This window comes from Lithobates pipiens, unplaced genomic scaffold (assembly GCF_037356315.1).
Source record: "Lithobates pipiens isolate NorthernLeopardFrog02 unplaced genomic scaffold, aLitPip1_a1.2 Scaffold_30, whole genome shotgun sequence".
NCBI lineage: Eukaryota > Metazoa > Chordata > Amphibia > Anura > Ranidae > Lithobates > Lithobates pipiens.
In genome coordinates, this window is record NW_027507791.1 from 52,281,211 (window position 1) to 52,302,101 (window position 20,891).

The 20,891-nt window shown below is 45.1% G+C and overlaps 1 long non-coding RNA gene across 1 annotated transcript in view; it reads left to right on the forward strand.

Annotated features, from left to right (window-relative positions):
• The window catches only part of LOC143942819 (uncharacterized), a 151,566-nt gene that overhangs the window by 86,994 nt on the left and 43,681 nt on the right, over window positions 1-20,891 (forward strand). The gene's annotated exons all lie outside the window — the stretch shown is intronic.

Sequence of the window (20,891 nt, forward strand, 5' to 3'; positions counted from 1 at the left end):
GCATATTAGTTGCGGTCATATCCACTTCTCTATGCGCACTACAAATCCCATAGTGGGGATGGAATGGGACTTTTTGGAGGAAGAGGATGTCTGGGAAGATTTTTCCCCTTCCCCCACTCTCCCTTTTGTGTCTTTGTCCTTCAATAAAGCTTCAGGCTTGTAGACTCTCCCCCCCCCCCCCCCTTCATCACACCTGAAGATTGTTGAAGTGTTTTTCAACTGTTTGCTTTATGTCGCCATTTTACAACATGCGGGGCAGGGGTCCAACTCGGGCATTGTACATCTGACATTACAAAGCTAGGTGTTTTGGATGAACCTTGGGGGCCACATAAGGCCTCGTACACATGGGGCTTATGAATCTGTGCCTCACGTGAAGGTCATGTATACCCACACGGGGACACACATGTGTTCCTTGCATTCCCATATATGTCAGTTGGTTGACATGACCTGGAGGATGGGGTAAACAGTTCAATCTCTGTATTTGCGGACGATACCAAGCTAAGCAGGGCAATAACTTCTCCGCAGGATGTGGAAACCTTGCAAAAAGATCTGAACAAATGAATGGGGTGGGCAACTACATGGCAAATGAGGTTCAATGTAGAAAAATTTAAAATATTGCATTTGGGTGGCAAAATTATGAATGCAATCTATACACTGGGGGGAGACCCTCTGGGGGAATCTAGGATGGAAAAGGACCTGGAGGTCCTAGTAGATGATAGGCTCAGCAATGGCATGCAATGCCAAGCTGCTGCTAACAAAGCAAACAGAATATTTGCATTAAAAAGGATCAAGATAAAACGATAATTCTCCCGCTCCTCAAGACTCTGGTCCGGCCGCACCTGGAGTATGCTGTCCAGTTCTGGGCACCAGTCCTCAGGAAGGATGAACTGGAAATGGAGTGAGTACAAAGAAGGGCAACAAAGCTAATAAAGGGTCTGGAGGATATTAGTTATGTGGAAATCCCTTCCACAGGCGGTGGTTAGCATTGATAGGTTCAAGAAACTATTAGATAAGCACCTGAAGGACCGCAACATACAGGAATATACAATGTGATACTGAGTTACTGACATATAATCACACACATAGGTTGGACTTGATGGACTTGTGTCTTTTTTCAACCTCACCTAATATGTAATTATGTAATTGGGATGCAGTTTCTGGACAGACACAGCGTCTGCTCCCAATGTGACATCCAGGGGGGTGTCCGGGCCCCCAACTATGGAGAATGATTTCTAGCTTCCATGGGTATGGCATATATAGACTTACATTGGTCCAAGCAAAATAGCAACTTTTTGCTGCCCACACTATAGCTAAAAAAACGGCTACAGCATTACTCTTAATCGCCAGGAGGGCGTCCATAGACGTCCCCCCGAGCATGCGCTGTCTGTGTGTCCCTACTGGTCACGTGCAGTGCACTCTGTGTGCACCAAGTCTATAACACTTAGCTGATCACAGACCAGAGTAAGGGGCCAATCCCGGCCCCCTACCACGTGATCAGCTGTCAGTCAATGACAGCTGATCACGTGATACCCTATTAGATTGTAAGCTCTTCCGAGCAGGGCCCTCTTACAGCGGAGTTCCACCCAAAGGTGCAACTTCCGCTCATCTGATTCCGCCCCCACAATTGGCACCTTTCAAGGAGGAGGGGGGGGTGCAGATACTTGTATAATACAGGTATCCACACCCACTTCCGGGAATAGACTCCTGCGGGAGTCACGCCCCTTCCTGCACCCTCCCGCTGTCTCCTGGGAAACACACAGGTCCCAGGAGATAGCATTTAGGATGCGCAGCGCGACTCACGCCTGTGCAGCAGGGAACCGGGAAATTAAGCCATAACGCTTCACTTCCTGTTTGCCTCACCGAGAATGACGGCGGCGGCCGCCGAGAGCCGAGCGATTGATCGGCTTTCGGGTGCCGACATCACTGGACTCCAGGAAAGGTAAGTGTCCATTTATTAAAAGTCAGCAGCTGCAGTATTTGTAGCTGCTGACTTTTAATAATTTTTATTTAGATGCACTCCCGCTTTAATCCTCTTGTATTTTATTATAACTGTATTGTCTCCTTATTATATTGTAAAGCGCTGCATAATACTCTTGGTGCTATATAAATCCTGTATAATAATAATAATAATAATATAAATAGAAGACTGTCAATCTGTAATTTTTTCCCCCTCACGACGTCGGTGCGAGGGGGGAAAAAAAATCTGATTACCAGCTTCTGTCAGGGATATCGGTCCCTCACACAGAGAGCCGCAGCTGCTCATCTGTGCCAACCAGTGCCACCTATCAGTACCCACCAATGCCCACCTTGGCAGCTGCCATTCCCCATAGTTCCACCTACCTTTGCCCACCAGTGCCACTTCTCAATGCCCATCAGTGCCACCTATCATTGCCCATCAATGCTGCCTCATCAGTGCCACCTATCAGATCCCATTAGTGCCACCTTCTCAGTGCCCATCAGTGCAGCCACATCACCGCACATCAATGAAGGAGAAAAATTGCCTGTTTTTAAAATTGTATAACAAACTATGAAACAGTTTTTTTTTGTTTTGTTTTTCAACATTTTGGGTCTTTTTTCGTTTTTTTTGTTTGTTTTTTTTTTTTGCAAAAAAAAATAAACAGCAGTGATTAAATAGCACCAAAAGAAAGCTCTATTTGTGTGAAAAAAATGATAAAAATGTAATTTTGGTACAGTGTTGCATGACCGCGCAATTGTCATTCAAAGAGTGACAGTGCTGAAAATTGGTCTGGGTAGGAAGGAGGTTTAAGTGCTCAGTAGGCAAGTAGTTATTGACTGATCTACTTCAAATTGGTATGCGATTGTTATTACCTTGCATTTTTTTTTTTGTATTATAATAGCCAAAATAATGGACTTTAACCACTTGCAGACCGGACCATTTTGCTGGCCAAAGACCAGACCACTTTTTGCGATTTGGCACTGCGTCGATTTAACTGACAATTGCGCGGTCGTGCGACCTGGCTCCCAAACAAAATTGATGTCTTTTTTTCCCCACAAATAGAGCTTTCTTTTGGTGGTATTTGATCATCTCTGCGGTTTTATTTTCTGCGCTATAAAAAAAAGAGAGACAATTTTGAAAAAAAAAAAACGCATTATTTTTTACTTTTTGCTATAATAAATATCCCCCAAAAATATATAAAACATTATTTTTTTCCTCCGTTTAGGCCGATACGTATTCTTCTACATATTTTTGGTAAAAAAAAATTGTAATATGCGTTTATTGATTTTGCGCAAAAGTTATAGCGTTTATAAAAACAAGGATGGTTTTATGGCATTTTTATTAATAATTTTTTTTTTTTTTACTAGTAATGGCGGCGATCAGCAATTTTGATCATGACTGCGACATTATGGCAGACACATCACAGGTTTTGCAAATTCAATTATTTGCCCCCCAATCTCAATGGGGATTTACAGTACTGCCTTGCAATCATGTATCGAGAGGTCAGCACGTGGTTTTGGCACAGTCCAGTTGACTTCAATGGGCATGTCTGGTTGGTAGAATGCTTGCCAAATGCGACATGCCAAGTTAAAGCTAAGTGTTGTGGTCGTGGCAATGTGGGTAAACCTGAGCGGCTGCCATCCAGGCCGAGGGAACACATGGTGACTATTGCTAGTGACTATAGCCGCTAACAATAATCGCATGAAAAATCTGACATGCTGGATGAAAAGTTGCATCAAAAATCAGCCTGCCCATACATGCTTCAAATTTCGGCTGGTTGATGCTGAACTGGCTGAGATTTGAACTGGCTATGGCTGGTTTAAGCAGTGAGGATCTTCTGGAAATAGATGTTTACTGGGCCTTTCTTATCAGTGACCAGGATGTGAGATGGGGGGGGGGGGGGGGGGGAAGAGGTCACAGGACCTGAGAAAGCTGGCAGATCCTGTACCTTTTTATTGTACTAATTCAGTGAAAGCTGTTAACCATTGAAGACCATACAGGAAGGAAAGGGATTGGTTGGTTGTATAGGAAGTGACAAGTCCTATGGGGACATTTGGATAGCCCATTGTCCCCAGCAGGTGGTATGAAAACTGTGGAACCACCTTGTTCTAGTTATATAATCCCATGTTTTGGTGTCAGGAAGGCTTCACAGGTGTTAAAGCGGAGTTCCACCCAAAAAAATAAAAAACTTAAAAGTCAGCAGCTACAAAAAGTGTAGCTGCTGACTTTTAATAATCGGACACTCACCTATCCCACGGTCCAGGGATACAGGCGAACGAAGCCCCGCTCCTCTCCACGGCGCCAGAATTCTTACTGTGGGTGCCCAGGTGTGGCTAAAAAGAGGGTATCCGCTCCTTCCCCCCAAAAAATGACATGCCAAATGTGGCATGTCAAGGGGTCACCTTCACTTGTGGAAGTTCCATTTTTGGGTGGAATTTCGCTTTAAATCTTCAGTTTTCATGTCTGAGGGTGTCAATTGTTGTCAAAACTCTGAGGTTGAGATGGTAAAACATGACATGTGGAAGACAGATGGTGTTAAAGGCTCTCACCCCTTTTCATTGATGGTTCCAGTTTGATGTAAATGCACTGTTTCGTACCTTTCAATACGTTTTTATACTAGTTGGTCTTTCTATCTTAAATGTGCACTTCGTTGTACTCAAAAGAATGTCCCTTTTACTTAAAGCGGAGCTCCACCCGATTTTAAGACATTAGACCAATCCAATCAACTCTATCTCCTAATGTAAAAACTGAAGGTTTTTTTTTTCTTTGTAATTTACTTGTCATTGTAATCTCTGTATTTCCTGTCTCTCCTGTGTGCGGATAGTGTTTTTTTTATAGCTTAACCCCTTGGCAGGGGTCTCACACTGGCGGGCCCTCCGGCTGTTGCGAAACTACACGTCCCATCATGCCTCTGCCTTTGGGATTCAAACAGCCTTGCAATGCCTCATGGGACTTGTAGTTGTGTAACAGCTGGAGGGCCGCCAGTTTTAGACCCCTGCTTTAAGGGTTTTGATAAGCTGGGAGGTGGGTCTTATGGTCATGTGACCATCTTGATTGGCGGCCATATGATTGAAAGCTTTTCAGTAGCTGCCGCTCACTGGGCTCGCGCTCTCGACACAGCTCTGTTGGCGCTAATGCATGCAAACATGCAGCCTCTCGACGCTCGGCACCAAGAGGTTAAAGTAGAAGTTTAGCCTAAAATTAACTCTAAATCTACTGGTAGCCACATTCTAAGACTAATCTATCTAACACTGGCTATTGTGCCTGCAATTCAGGGACAGTATGTAAAGTGGGGCTGTCTCCCTCTAGTGTTGGTTTGGACTCTATATGCCATTTCCTAAAAAATGAAACGGCCATATGATTGGAAGCTTTTCAGTTTTCCTGCCAAGTGCCCCCCACAGCAAGCAGCGTGCTATGGGGGCACCCAAGCAGGCTTGCTCCTAAACTGCTGCTCTGCATGTCCATTCACACGCAGAGCCACGAGTCGGCACCACCCTCCTCTCTCTCATCATTTGCTTAGTGGCTGGGATTGACAACAGCGGGAGCCAATGGCCGCCTCAGGAAATGAGAAGTGAGAGTCCCTGGAGAGCCGAGGTTCTCTTACACATCGACTGATCGCAATGGAGGGCAGGCTCCTGCACACAGGTTTTGTACCTTCCTGCATAGAATGCATGAAGGTAAAACACCTTAAGCCTTTAGAACCGCTTTAAAGTCAGGGAATTGTAATAGCGGCCATGGATGATACGAGTCCCAGCTGAACCGGCCAAGATCGCAAACTATGTATGGGCAGGCTGAACGTACCCAAGTTTATTAATCAATCAACTTAAGTACAACCAGCTTGTTGGATTTTCCATGCGATTACTGCCAGCAGCTATAGCCGCTAGCAATAATCACTGTGTTCTCCCTGCAGGGACGGCTCCCTGTTCCCCCCACTGGGAGAACACAATAGCTCAGCGGGAGAGATTCTCCCATCAACACTGACTGGGTTAATGGGGAAATCTAGCAATTTTCTTTGGTTGCAGGGAAATAAATCCCACAGTCTATAGCTAGGTTCATGCATGAGATTAGCCAGCAATTCACACTGACCTTTTTGGTTTGTAGACCACACACCGAGTAATCCTATTCAGCCAGCATTGTCTATTCCAGATAGGTGAAGTCTGCGAAACAGGATTGACTTTATTATCCTGCTGTGTAGATGAAATATGTGTAAATCACTCAGGGGCCTGGATCTGGCACAAAATAAATAGAGAAAACAGGTTTGTAACAGGAGACTGGTACAAAATGGAAAATGTCCTTACCAGTAAGCCCGAGTTATCATGAGTACTCATTAAAGTGCCTGGAAGCTCAATCATCCATGGTGATATCACTTCCAGGAACAACAGTTGGCATTCACTAAAGCTGGACATACGGGGATTGAAATTCGGCCTGTTCAGCAGGGACAGGCTGAATTTTGATCCATGTAAGGGCAGGGTGGTTGTACAGATGTTCTGTACAACCAGCCAATCAGATTTTCCACATTTAAAAGCCAACCGTTAGGATCGGTGTATTCTAATAATGGGAAAGCCCCCCCATACTGACATAATTTAATAACTCACTGGGGAGGGTTTCCTCATCCACATCAAGTGTGTGGATGGAGGAATCAAGTCATTTGTTTTCATTCAATCCACTGGTTGAACAAAAAAAAAAAATAAGACTACTTTATTGGCCACCTTAGGTTATAGATAGGGGTGCAACGGATCAAAGAACTCACGGATTGGATCATTGTTCGGATCAGAGTCACGGATCGGATCATTGTTCGGATCATCAAATAATAATTCAATTTGCAAAAACCTGTGAAAATTCCACCACCATATAGTCCCCACTGTGCTATATGCTGAGCATGGCTGGGCATCGCTGAGTATGGCTGGGTATTACCGGGTATTGCAGAGTATTGGCTGGGTATGGCAGGGTATTGCAGAGTATGGAGGTATGGCTGTGACTGCAATTGTCACAGAGCAGCGCTGTGGGCAGATGCAGCCCACAGCACTGCTGCCATCCGATCTCTCCCCTCCACTGTACAGATCTGTACACAGAGGGGAGAGAGGAACCGGCTGGTTTGTTTACAAGTGATCGATCCGTCATTTGACGGAGCGATCACATTGTAAACTGCCGACGGGTGCACCAAGATGGGCTCCGCTCCAGAGCTAGGCCGAAGTCGCGCCTTTTCCTAAGGCCGCGGAGCGCGCCGTGTGCCGATCCTTGAACAATGGTGAATTGATCTCCCACCTATCCTTGACCACCAATGCAAAGTAGTAATTTTCCATTGTCCACCAACGTAGGGCGTACGTCTACACTAACCACTAATGATAGGGGGATGCAACAATTTTCAGTATCTGAGTGTATAATCTTTTGGGCTAAATTCACACTGGTGGTAAAGTGTACTGCCTCTCTAAAAATTGTCCCGCGCTGGGTCATTTTGTAGAGGTAGTTGAGTGGAGATTTGTAAGTGTTCAGGAAGCCATGACTGCTGAGGTGCAATGGACCTAGGTCCCAATTAATGTAACACAATGGGATCAAATCCCCCACCGCCCTTGCCCTTTACTCCATTAAATAAGACACTTGCAACCATTAGGTTGGAAAGGGCAAGGCCACAGCTTTATTAAATTCCAACACAACATGTGAACATATTTAACCAGTGCCAGTCACAGTCGTACTGTGAGCACTCAACCAAAAGAGGGAAGTGGGGCCTGTCCTTACCAGTGATGTAAGTAACTCAGTTAAAATAAACGGAGTTGCTTAACGCAGTTACTTTAGAGGGTAACGAGTAATCTAACTGATTACTCTTCCCCTCATGGTAACTCAGTTCCCATTACTTGGGCGTCGTTACCGCAATTACATCTACCGCCTGGGAGGCCCGCCGTGGCCGCGCTGCCTGGTCGTTCGTTCCGCCGCGGGGAGGGGGGCTTTTCGCCCGCTGAGCTGAGAAGAGGCTGAGAATCAGAGAGACTGTCTGGACCACCCCATCCCGCCCTGCCTATCCAGAGAGAGAGAGAGAGAATGTAGGGAGGTGGGTCAGACACTGAAAAATGAAGTCAGCTGACCAGCTTACACCAATCGAGTGAAGGGGAGGGTCTCTCTCTCTCCCCATGAGGAAAGGCATCCCTGGAGGCATTCAAGTATGTGACTGTCTGACAATTCGAATTGCAGTGCAATCGATCTATCCCAAGTCCTCCACCACCTCTGCTTCTTACTAATCCCATCCCTACCCACCCACCATCACTTCTACAACAGAGGTGATGGGGGGGATACGGTAGGGATGAGATCAGTGGTGGTGGGGGATGGGATCAGTAAGAGGCAGAGGTGGTGGTGGCAGAGGATGGCACCACCACCGCTGCCACCCCCCCAAGTACCACCGCTGCTACCACCCCCAAGTACTGTACACCACCACCACCGCTGCCACCCCCTCAAGTACCACCGCTGCCCCCCATCACAGTTACTTTGCTGAGTAACTAATTACTTTTTCAATGTAGTAACCAAGTTACTAACGCAATTACTTTTTGGGAGAAGTAATTTGTAACTTAACTAATTACTTTTTTAAAGTAAGATGACCAACACTGGTCCTTACCATAAGTTCTGGACAGACAACCTACTTCCAATTTTCCATCAAGGGCATAGCCCATTACAGCAACTTTAACTGCTGGCAAGGTCAAGAAAACCGCAGCAAGCTGTGACATACCATAACAGAAGAAAAAGGGAGAGGGACGGTGGGCAGCTCTTCCAACCGACACTTACGAAAGACCCAGAATTCCCTGGGGCACACGTTCCCTGAGCTCAGGTCCATCCCATCCCCATGTTTCAACCAGTCATTCCCCTTGTCCGGCACCTAGCCATGCCCCCATCAGTCACAGCTCTCTTTCCCTAGGGAGGGGGCTCAAGAGGCGTTAAAGTGTTGCTGCCACCTGAAAGCCATTTTTTTCCCCCCAATCTCAATGGGGATTTACAGTACTGCCTTGCAATCATGTATTAAGAGGTCAGCACGTGGTTTTAGCACAGTCCAGTTGACTTCAATGGGCATGTCTGGTTGGTAGAATGCTTGCCAAATGCGACATGCCAAGTTAAAGCTAAGCATTGTGGTCGTGGCAATGTGGGTAAACCTGAGCGGCTGCCATCCAGGCCGAGAGAACACATGGTGACTATTGCTAGTGACTATAGCTGCTAACAATAATCGCATGAAAAATCTGACATGCTGGATGAAAAGTTGCATGAAAAATCAGCCTGCCCATACATGGTTCGAATTTCGGCTGGTTGATGCTGAACTGGCTGAGATTCGAACTGGCTATGGCTGGTTTAAGCAGTGAGGATCTTCTGGAAATAGATGTTTACTGGGCCTTTCTTATCAGTGACCAGGATGTGAGATGGGGGGGGGGGAGGGGAGTCACTGGACCTGAGAAAGCTGGCAGATCCTGTACCTTTTTATTGTACTAATTCAGTGAAAGCTGTTAACCATTGAAGACCATATGTTACCGGCCTCAAAATGTGAATTAAGAGAGCCGATGATTGTAGACGCGATGAGATAAGGTGATCAGCTTGGCGTGGACTGCAAAAAATCACACAAACAGCATGAGATATGACCACTGACTTTATGGCTGGAAGTAGTTTAATTTTTACATAACAATACATCTTTTACATTTTTATAGTCACAAGTTTATAAACATTAACAATATATATAATACCGATTTTAACTAAAGTATTTTAAAACGTAGTTATAACAATGAACATTACTAAATTTAATAACATATATATCCCTATTATTCAGTGTTATAGATAATTATCTTTATCTCTCTGGTACACTTTAAGTGTGCAATAATCATACTAGCAATGTATTGCTTTAATACAAATATTTTCATGGTAGTACTCTTTTTTAACCACTAGATGGTGCACATTGCATGTCTGTATGATGCAATACATAAGCTTTACATACAATAGGTTTTTTTCTATATTAAATAACAGAAAACATGTGCTTCTATAAATCTATGCCATTTTCAATAAATCAGGTTTAAATATACCTATTTAGAAAGGTTTAGTGTTTATCATAGACATTTGTTCTGACTAATGCAGTATTTTCATGTTCTTATGCACTTTTCACTTGTTTCTGACACATGCTGTTCTAAACTTCTAATTACAGCAAAACTATAGCATAAAATCTGCTGAGACTTTTTCTGCATCTGCTCAAGATGTTTAGGAATCTTTCTATCACAGGTTAATACAGATTAGGAACAATTTAGAGTACATACCTGCAAAGAATCACACAAACAGCATGAGATATGACCACTGACTTTATGGCTGGAAGTAGTTTAATTTCCAGTCACATGGTGTGTGGCCTTATATAGACTCTGTTTGTGTACCTTCTCTGCCATCTACTGGTTATTAATAGAATAGAAGGGAGATGTTTAGAAATATAAAAAAAAAATGAATATGTACTTTGCTTTGGGGTGTCTGTTTTGTGACCATATAAACCCCAGTCCGTCACACTCTCCCCTCCTTCAGTTAATGGCTCCCGACATTAAACTCAATTGGTATCTGAACACTATTTAGTGATTTAAGTAACCCAAATAGGTACTTGTTGCCACCAAGGAGCTACTTTAACTACCTGGCATGTCATGGGAGTAGCTAGCATTGTAGGAGTTTGTATGGTGTGAATCTGACTTGGTATGTATCTTGGCTGACCTAGTGTGTCATATGTAAAGATCTCTTTAGGCTTAGCTTGTCTGGTAGATCTTCTGACAGGAGTTGAGTCTTCTCCATCAACATCATTCTCCATTTGCATATCTTGGTTCACAGGTAAGTCTTGACTTAATGAGGGTAATTCTGCAGTGTCTAGTCCCACCATATCTGTAGCCCAGATTTGGTCGCCAACTACTGTTCCATCATTTTGTTCTTGTTCAAGATTGGGTGTGGTAGTTGTAGGATAGAACTCTTCAGCAGAAACTCTTAATGGAATTTTCTGTACGTTTTGAGAGTTTGGTTGAGACACAATACAATCATGACTTTCTGTAGTCTCTGGTATATAAGGATAATACCATCTTTCTTCATCTGAACATTCCTCCTCCTGGTCCACATCCATTCTGGTATCCTTTCTGTTACTTGATTGCCTTTGTTTCATCGGTACTCTTGGAATGTGTCCTTCAATTGGTAGGTCATTTACTGGTAGTAAAAGATTTCTGTGCAGTACTCGAATAGTCTTTTTACCACTTCCAGGCTGAATTTTGTACACAGGCCCATCTTTGATTCTTTCTACCACTTTGTGTACTGATTCTTCCCAGTATGAACGAAGTTTACCAGGTCCTCCTCTTTCAGAGAGATTTCGTACTAAGACCCGATCACCCGGTTGAAGAGGTGCTCCTTTTATCTGTTTGTCATAGTACTTCTTCCCTTTAGCAGATGATTTTTTGCTATTCTCGGATGCGATTTTGTAAGCTTCTTGCATTCTAGATGCCCATTTCTCAGTAAATGTTGGTTGACTTTCTGATTCCTTTTCCAAATTTAGGTTGAGCATTAGGTCAATTGGCAAACGAGGAGATCTTCCATACAATAGAAAGAATGGCGAGTATCCTGTGGCTTCATGCCTGGTGCAATTATATGCATGAACCATATGTGGAAGATGTTCTTTCCAATCTGACTTTTTCTCTTCCTCTAAGGTGCGAAGCATCTGTAACAAAGTACGGTTCAGTCTCTCCACTGGGTTACCCTGTGGATGGTATGGAGTAGTTCTTGAATGAGAAATCCCTGCCAATCGTTGCAATGTCTGAAATAAGTTGTTTTCAAATTCTCTTCCTTGGTCATGGTGGAGTTTCTCTGGATAGCCAAAACTTGTTATGAAATCTTGAAAGATCTTTTCTGCCGCCGTTTTTCCAGATTTGTTCTTAGTTGGATACGCTTGTGCAAAGCGTGTGAAATGGTCAACTATTACAAGTATATACTCATATCCTCCTTTGCTTTTCTCCAAGTGAAGATAATCAATGGATACTAACTCCAAAGGTGAACTGGTAGTAATCGAACCCATAGGTGCTCTTTCGGTGATATTTGGACGCTTTTGTTTGATGCAGCTGCACTTCTTCAGCACATATTCATCAATGTCTTTTTGCATAAATGGCCAGTAAAATCGTTCACGTGCTAGGTGGGTTACCTTGTCAGTACCAATGTGACCCATGTCATCATGAAGATTTCTTAAGACCAATGGTTTTAACTTTTCTGGTAGAACTAGCTGTTTTTGGGTTCCAGAGTGTCGGTAGAGGATTCCTTCATCGACTCTGAGTTTATTCCATTCATGTATCAAACGTCTTGTTTTGCTGGTCATACTCTCCTTTTCTTTGTGGTTTGGAATCCAGTCGTTCTCCTTTAGCCAGACCACTTCTCTAATGTTGGTATCGTCTTGTTGTAATGCTCTGATATTCTCCTGAGTCATTGGGCAGATTGTCTGTCCTTTCAGCAATTCTTCGGCCACGTCACTTTCCGAGTGAAGAGTCAATGAAGCCACCCATAATGCCTCTTCTTCGTCAACAGCTTTGCTCCCTTGCCACATAGCTGACACAACCTCAGATGGTACAAGCTCTGTGTACTCGCTCAGATTCTTCGTGAGTTCCACCGGAAATCGTGACAGTGTATCTGCGTCTGCATTCTGTTTACCTGGCCTGTACTTGATATCGAAGTGGAAATCGGCCAACTCGCCAACCCAGCGATGACCCACAGCATTCAATCTGGCAGTACTCAATACATATGTCAATGGGTTGTTGTCTGTGTAAACGGTGAATGTTGGAGCGTAGTACAAGTAATCTCTGAATTTGTCACAGACTGCCCACTTGAGAGCTAAAAACTCAAGTTTACCAGAGTGAAGATGGTAATTGCGCTCTGCTGGAGTCAATGTTCTGGAGCCAAACCCAATAACACGAAGTTTTTCTCCTTGTCGTTGGTATAGTACAGCACCTAGGCCTTCATTGGAAGCATCAGTGTGTAAGACGAAGGGTAAATCAAAATCAGGGTATGCTAGAATTGGTGGATTGGTTAGCATGTCCACCAGTCTGGATACTACAGCTTGATGTTTGGGTGTCCATTGAATCAGTGTTTTAGATGGCACTTGTGCTTTGTTCCCGTTTTTCTTCATAGATTCCATCCGATTGTTTTTGGGGATGGATGTAGCAGATTCTTTCTTAGTGTTCTGCAAAAGTTCATACAGTGGTTTAGCAAGTCGAGAGAAATCTTGAATGAAGGACCGGTAGTAGCTCAGGAATCCTAACAAAGATCTGACTCCTCCCACTGTTTTTGGTTCTTTCCTTTTCAAATGTAATACCGCTTCAAGATCTTTTGGGTCAATTTTTATGCCTTCTTCTGACACCATTCGTCCAAGGTATCGAATCTGTCGTTTAAAGAGTTCACACTTCTTCGGTCTAAGTTTGATACCATGCTCACGCATTCGACTAAGCACTTGCCTAATATCATTGACATGCTCCTGAAAAGTTTTGGAGTAGCAAAGTACGTCATCCAAGTATGGAGAACAACATTTGTCTCTGATGCCCTCTAATACATTCTCCATGCATCTCTGAAAAGCTGCTGGGGCATTCGTTAATCCAAATGGAATACGGTTCCACTCCAGGAGTCCCCAGGGGGTGCTGAAAGCCGTCAGATGTCTGAAATCTTCATGCACAAAGCCTTGATGATACGCACTACCCTGGTCCAGGATTGAGAACCACGTAAATCCTCCTAAGCTATCCAGCAGATCTTGTATTCTGGGTAGTGGATGTCTATCTGGGATAGTCTTTCGGTTTAACTCCCTAAAGTCAACACATAGTCGTAGGCTACTGTCCTTCTTTCGAACACAAACAACTGGTGATGAGTATGCGGAAGAAGATTTTGTTACCCAACCTCGGTCAAGAAGGTTTTGGATATATTCTTTCACTTCTTTGTATAAGGGTTTCGGTATCGAATTGTAGCGTTTCTGGACAGGAGTTTCATCTTTCAGATTTATCCTCAGTTTCAGGTTAGGGATGCATCCTATGTCTCCCTCATCTCGAGCAAAGACATCTGATTCATCATATAACATTTGTCTCGCTATCTCCTGTTCTTCTTCTGAGAGATCTTCCAAATTGACAGGTGGGTGCCACTTAACAGATTTGTTAGTGGGTAGCTGATTTCCATTGTCCACTTGATTCAACTGGTTTACATGAAACACCCTTTTCTTCTGATCAATTCCCTTTCCATCGTCTTTGTTTGGAGACAATGGTAGAATCTCAGCTGCTGGAGAAATGGTACCCAATACTGTTCTGGGTGGAAGGTAGATGTCATGTTGAGCACGGTTCAGTATAGGTATCTTCACCAGTTTAGAGAACCCATTTGGCACATCTACCACTGAAGGAAATAGTTCAAGTCCTTCCTCAATTGGATATTCGGGAAGTGGTTCAAATGGCATGATTCCTCCTTTCGGCCACGCTCTAATTCTGCCTTTGACTTCACAGAGCTCGCCTCCTTTAATCTGGAGTCCCTTCTTCCCCACTTTGACCATACGACTATCGAATATTTCTCCTGGGTCAGTTGCTTGACTGACAGCATTGACAATGTTATTCGCTACACTCTGTCTTACTTTCATAGCTTCACTCAGCAAGATAGTCAGGTTTTGGGTGCTGTTTGGTCGGTCACGGTTTTCTCTGATCAATTCTTCGATAACATTAAACCCAAGAATTGGATTGTCATTACAGCAGTCACTCACCAGCATTGGCACATAAATGGCTGAGTTTCCATGTCCACTACTTTTGAATTCCAGGCAGACTTCAATCCATCCGATGAATGGAATGAGAGAACCATTTGCAGCTGTAATGGATAAGTTGTCATCACAAAGTAAATCTTGTATGTGCCTAATGGAGACGCTGGGTAGAAACTTTTCTAACCATGCCTTCCCGACAATGCTGACCTGAGCTCCTGTATCCATCAACATGTCAACCGGAACACCATTCATCCGACATGACAGTAGGCATTTTCCTCCAATTAATTGTGCTACGTGTTTGGAGAATCCATTCTCTTTTGGGAGTGTTCTAGTTGACCGGTGAGTGAATACCCTGTTTACCTTAGCATGGGACAGATCATTTGAGGTGGTCACTGGTTGTCCCTTTCCCAGTGACCGTCTGTCGTTTCCCGACTGCCTTCTTTTCTTCAAGCAATCAACCGCTCTGTGTCCTGTCCAACCACAGTAGAAACAATGGTAGCAGTTCTGACTCTCTCGTTTAATGCAATCATCACACCTGGGCTTGCAGTGAGTTGTATCTGGAACTTGAACATTGGTTAGTGGCTTAGTCATTTGGTTTCCAACAATAGGAGTTTGCTTCATCATCTTTTCCAGGTTCTTTGTGAGAGCAGAGACCTGTGTTGTTAGTTCCATTAATGCAGTGTGATTTGCTTTAACATCTCCCTCAACTCTCTTTTGCAAGGTGTCTTTTTCACTATTACCTGGTATCTGTGATGAATGAACAGTAAGAGGTTTATGTTTAGGTGCACTGTTTAAGCGTCTCTGCCTTTCTGTTTCCTCATCAACTGATCTGGTGACTTTCTCTATGATAAAGTCATCCGTTACTGTCAAATCAGACACATAAGGCTTGATATCTCGTCTAACATTAGAATTTTTCTCATTTAGTCCCTGATACAGTGTATGAAGGAATATGCCTTGCACCAGTTTTTTGTCATAGTTAGAGCCCATTCACACAGGGGCAACACGACTTGTAGGCGACTTGATCAGGCTACTTGGACACGACTTGACAGCGGCGACTTGGGACGACTTCAAAACGACTTGTGATGACTTCAAGCGCGACTTGGGACGACTTACAAGTCGCCCCAGGCCAGGCGACTTTTGCCGCGGCCAAGCAGAGAATGAGCTCAAGGGGAAACTCCACGGCAAATTTCTGAAAAAAATTTGGCGTGGGTTCCCCCTCCGAGAGCATACCAGGCCCTTAGGTCTGGTATGGATTCCAAGGGGAACCCCCTACGCCGAAAAAACGGCGTGGGGGTCCCCCCCAGATCCACACCAGACCCTTATCCGAGCACGCTACCCGGCCGGCCAGGAAAGGGGGTGGGGACGAGCGGGCGGCCCCCCCCCCCTCCTGAGCCGTACCAGGCCGCGTGCCCTCAACATGGGGGGGGTGCCTTGGGGGAGGGGGGCGTGCGGCCCCCCACCCCAAAGCACCTTGTCCCCATGTTGATGAGGACAAGGGCCTCTTCCCGACAACCCTGGCCGTTGGTTGTCGGGGTCTGCGGGCGGGGGGCTTATCGGAATCCGGGAGCCCCCTTTAATAAGGGGGCCCCCGGATACCGGCCCCCCACCCTATGTGAATGAGTATGGGGTACAATGTACCCCTACCCATTCACCTGTGAAATAAAGTACAATAAAACACACAACACAGAGAAAAAGTATTTTATTGCACAGCCGGGGGTCTTCCGTCTTCGGGGGTCTTCTCGCCGGACTCCTCCGCTATGTGTGTGTAGCTCTTTTGCCAGCGGAGGAGTCCGGCTTTCTTCCTCCCCGCCGCCGGCCTCTTCTCCCGACTTCGGGGGTCTTGTCCCCCTCTTCGGTTCTTCTGCCGGGCCACCGCGCCTGGTCCGGTGGCCCGGTCTTCTGTCGCCGTCTTCCGTTCTTCTGTCGCCGCCTTCGGTTCTTCTGCCGGGCCACCGCGCCTTCTTATAGCTCTTTTACAGGCGGTGGCCCGGTCTTCCGTCGCCGCCGCCGCCGCCTTCCGTTCTTCTCCTTCTTCTTCTCCTGGAGATGTTGACTCGACGAGCTCTCCGGCCGGAATGCCAGGGACGCGCTCCGCTGCCTCTTATATAGGGACAATGGGGCGGTGTCACATGGGTTGATGTCACATGGGTTGGTCACATGGGTTGATGTCACATGGTGACCCCGCCCCCTTACCATGTGACATCAACCCATGTGACCAACCCATGTGACATCAACCCATGTGACACCGCCCCATTGTCCCTATATAAGAGGCAGCGGAGCGCGTCCCTGGCATTCCGGCCGGAGAGCTCGTCGAGTCAACATCTCCAGGAGAAGAAGAAGGAGAAGAACGGAAGGCGGCGGCGGCGGCGACGGAAGACCGGGCCACCGCCTGTAAAAGAGCTATAAGAAGGCGCGGTGGCCCGGCAGAAGAACCGAAGGCGGCGACAGAAGAACGGAAGACGGCGACAGAAGACCGGGCCACCGGACCAGGCGCGGTGGCCCGGCAGAAGAACCGAAGAGGGGGACAAGACCCCCGAAGTCGGGAGAAGAGGCCGGCGGCGGGGAGGAAGAAAGCCGGACTCCTCCGCTGGCAAAAGAGCTACACACACATAGCGGAGGAGTCCGGCGAGAAGACCCCCGAAGACGGAAGACCCCCGGCTGTGCAATAAAATACTTTTTCTCTGTGTTGTGTGTTTTATTGTACTTTATTTCACAGGTGAATGGGTAGGGGTACATTGTACCCCATACTCATTCACATAGGGTGGGGGGCCGGTATCCGGGGGCCCCCTTATTAAAGGGGGCTCCCGGATTCCGATAAGCCCCCCGCCCGCAGACCCCGACAACCAACGGCCAGGGTTGTCGGGAAGAGGCCCTTGTCCTCATCAACATGGGGACAAGGTGCTTTGGGGTGGGGGGGCCGCACGCCCCCCCTCCCCCAAGGCACCCCCCCATGTTGAGGGCACGCGGCCTGGTACGGCTCAGGAGGGGGGGGGCCGCCCGCTCGTCCCCACCCCCTTTCCTGGCCGGCCGGGTAGCGTGCTCGGATAAGGGTCTGGTGTGGATCTGGGGGGGACCCCCACGCCGTTTTTTCGGCGTAGGGGGTTCCCCTTGGAATCCATACCAGACCTAAGGGCCTGGTATGCTCTCGGAGGGGGAACCCACGCCGAATTTTTTTCAGAAATTTGCCGTGGAGTTCCCTCTTGAGAGCTGATAATTCTGTCAAAGTCGCCTCCGTATAGACAGAGATCCGACTTGGAGGCGACCTCCATTGAAATCAATGGGTACCGGTCGCCTACAAGTCGGATAGAAGTAGTACAGGAACCTTTTTTGAAGTCGGAGCGACTTCAGTAGTGTGCATTAACACGGCTCTCATTCACTTACATTGATTTTTAAATGTTGTCCGACCTGAGGCGACCTGAGGCGACTAGGGGCGACCTGAAGTCGGATCAGGAGTTGCCCCTGTGTGAATGGGCTCTTAAGCTCTCGCCTATCATGTTGTGATGTAGACAGAACTTTTTGTTTTAACCCCACTAGCCTGTAAACAAATTGTTGTGCTGTTTCTCTTTCTTGCTGGGCAGCATTGCTAAGGTCCTGAAATAACTCATTACCACTTCGTTCTCTCATATGTGACTTCAAAAACCTTTTCAATTCAGCAACAGTAAGATCATCTTTGTCAGTCAACATATCTTTAAAATTACCAGGTTTGATTATTCTCAATACTGTGCGTATAATTTCAGATTCAGGGAATTTTTCTGTTAGACCCTCATCAATTTGTCTGCACACGCTACTGTAACTCATGTCCGAACCATGATCTGAAATTACACCACCATGCATTTTAAATTCTCTACGTGGCAATAAAGCAACAACATCAGTTAATCTCACCACCTCCGATACCTGTACAGTCCTTGCAGTCCCACTACTTATTTTTTTTGCAGCGGTTGCAATGTCCACAGTTGGTGTACTTTCCTTGTTAAGTTTTAGTTCATTGATCTTGTCTTGGATAATGAGTAAGTAAGACATACCTTGATCTTCCAACTTTTCCAGCTGATCACTTCTCAAGTAGTCTTCAATAAATTCAACAAGTTCCATTTCGTTGGTACCAGTCACTGATGGAACGTCCACGTCTCTTTCATCTCCCAGCGTAATAGCAAGGCTATGCAGCTGTTCTTCATTAAGCAGATGAATTTGTTTCTGGATATCCCACATCAGCGCACGACGAGGAGACGCCATCTCTGTTGCAATCTGAAGACTTGCACTCACGAGGCAGACGACTCTCACGACTCTCCTTGTAGCTCTGTAGCAGGCTCACGCTTGTCTCGCACTTCCCTCTCACTGGTAACACAACGAATCCCGGCACACGAGCCCCCAAAATGTTACCGGCCTCAAAATGTGAATTAAGAGAGCCGATGATTGTAGACGCGATGAGATAAGGTGATCAGCTTGGCGTGGACTGCAAAGAATCACACAAACAGCATGAGATATGACCACTGACTTTATGGCTGGAAGTAGTTTAATTTTTACATAACAATACATCTTTTACATTTTTATAGTCACAAGTTTATAAACATTAACAATATATATAATACCGATTTTAACTAAAGTATTTTAAAACGTAGTTATAACAATGAACATTACTAAATTTAATAACATATATATCCCTATTATTCAGTGTTATAGATAATTATCTTTATCTCTCTGGTACACTTTAAGTGTGCAATAATCATACTAGCAATGTATTGCTTTAATACAAATATTTTCATGGTAGTACTCTTTTTTAACCACTAGATGGTGCACATTGCATGTCTGTATGATGCAATACATAAGCTTTACATACAATAGGTTTTTTTCTATATTAAATAACAGAAAACATGTGCTTCTATAAATCTATGCCATTTTCAATAAATCAGGTTTAAATATACCTATTTAGAAAGGTTTAGTGTTTATCATAGACATTTGTTCTGACTAATGCAGTATTTTTCATGTTCTTATGCACTTTTCACTTGTTTCTGACACATGCTGTTCTAAACTTCTAATTACAGCAAAACTATAGCATAAAATCTGCTGAGACTTTTTCTGCATCTGCTCAAGATGTTTAGGAATCTTTCTATCACAGGTTAATACAGATTAGGAACAATTTAGAGTACATACCTGCAAAGAATCACACAAACAGCATGAGATATGACCACTGACTTTATGGCTGGAAGTAGTTTAATTTCCAGTCACATGGTGTGTGGCCTTATATAGACATTGTTTGTGTACCTTCTCTGCCATCTACTGGTTATTAATAGAATAGAAGGGAGATGTTTAGAAATATAAAAAAAAATGAATATGTACTTTGCTTTGGGGTGTCTGTTTTGTGACCATATAAACCCCAGTCCGTCACACATACAGGAAGGAAAGGGATTGGTTGGTTGTATAGGAAGTGACAAGTCCCATGGGGACATTTAGATAGCCCATTGTCCCCAGCAGGTGATGTGAAAATTGTGGAACCACCTTGTTCTAGTTATATAATCCTATGTTTTGGTGTCAGAAGGCTTCACAGGTGTTAAAGCGGAGTTCCACCCAAAAAAAATAAAATAATTAAAAGTCAGCAGCTACAAAAAGTGTAGCTGCTGACTTTTAATAATCGGACACTTACCTATCCCACGGTCCAGGGATGCAGGCGAACGAAGCCCCGCTCCTCTCCACGGCGCCAGATTCTTACTGCGGGTGCCCAGGTGTGGCTAAAAAGAGGGTATCCGCTCCTCCCCCAAAAAAATGACATGCCAAATGTGGCATGTCAAGGGGTCACCTTCACTGAAAGTGGAAGTTCCATTTTTGGGTGGAACTCTGCTTTAAGTATTCAATTTTCATGTCTGAAGGTGTCAATTGTCAAAACTCTGAGGTAGAGATGGTAAAACATGACATGTGGAAGACAGATGGTGTTAAAGGCTCTCACCCCTTTTCATTGATGGTTGTAGTTTGATGTAAATGGACTGTTTTGTACCTTTCAATACCTCGTTGTCCTCAAAAGAATGTCCCTTTTACTTAAAGTAGTATTAAAATCTGTTTTATTTTTATTTTTTAGGTATAACCCCTTGGCAGGGGTCTCACACTGGCGGGCCCTCCAGCTGTTGCGAAACTACACGTCCCATCATGCCTCTGCCTTTGGGAGTCATGGTTGTAACTGCTTTGCAATGCCTCATGGGACTTGTAGTTGTG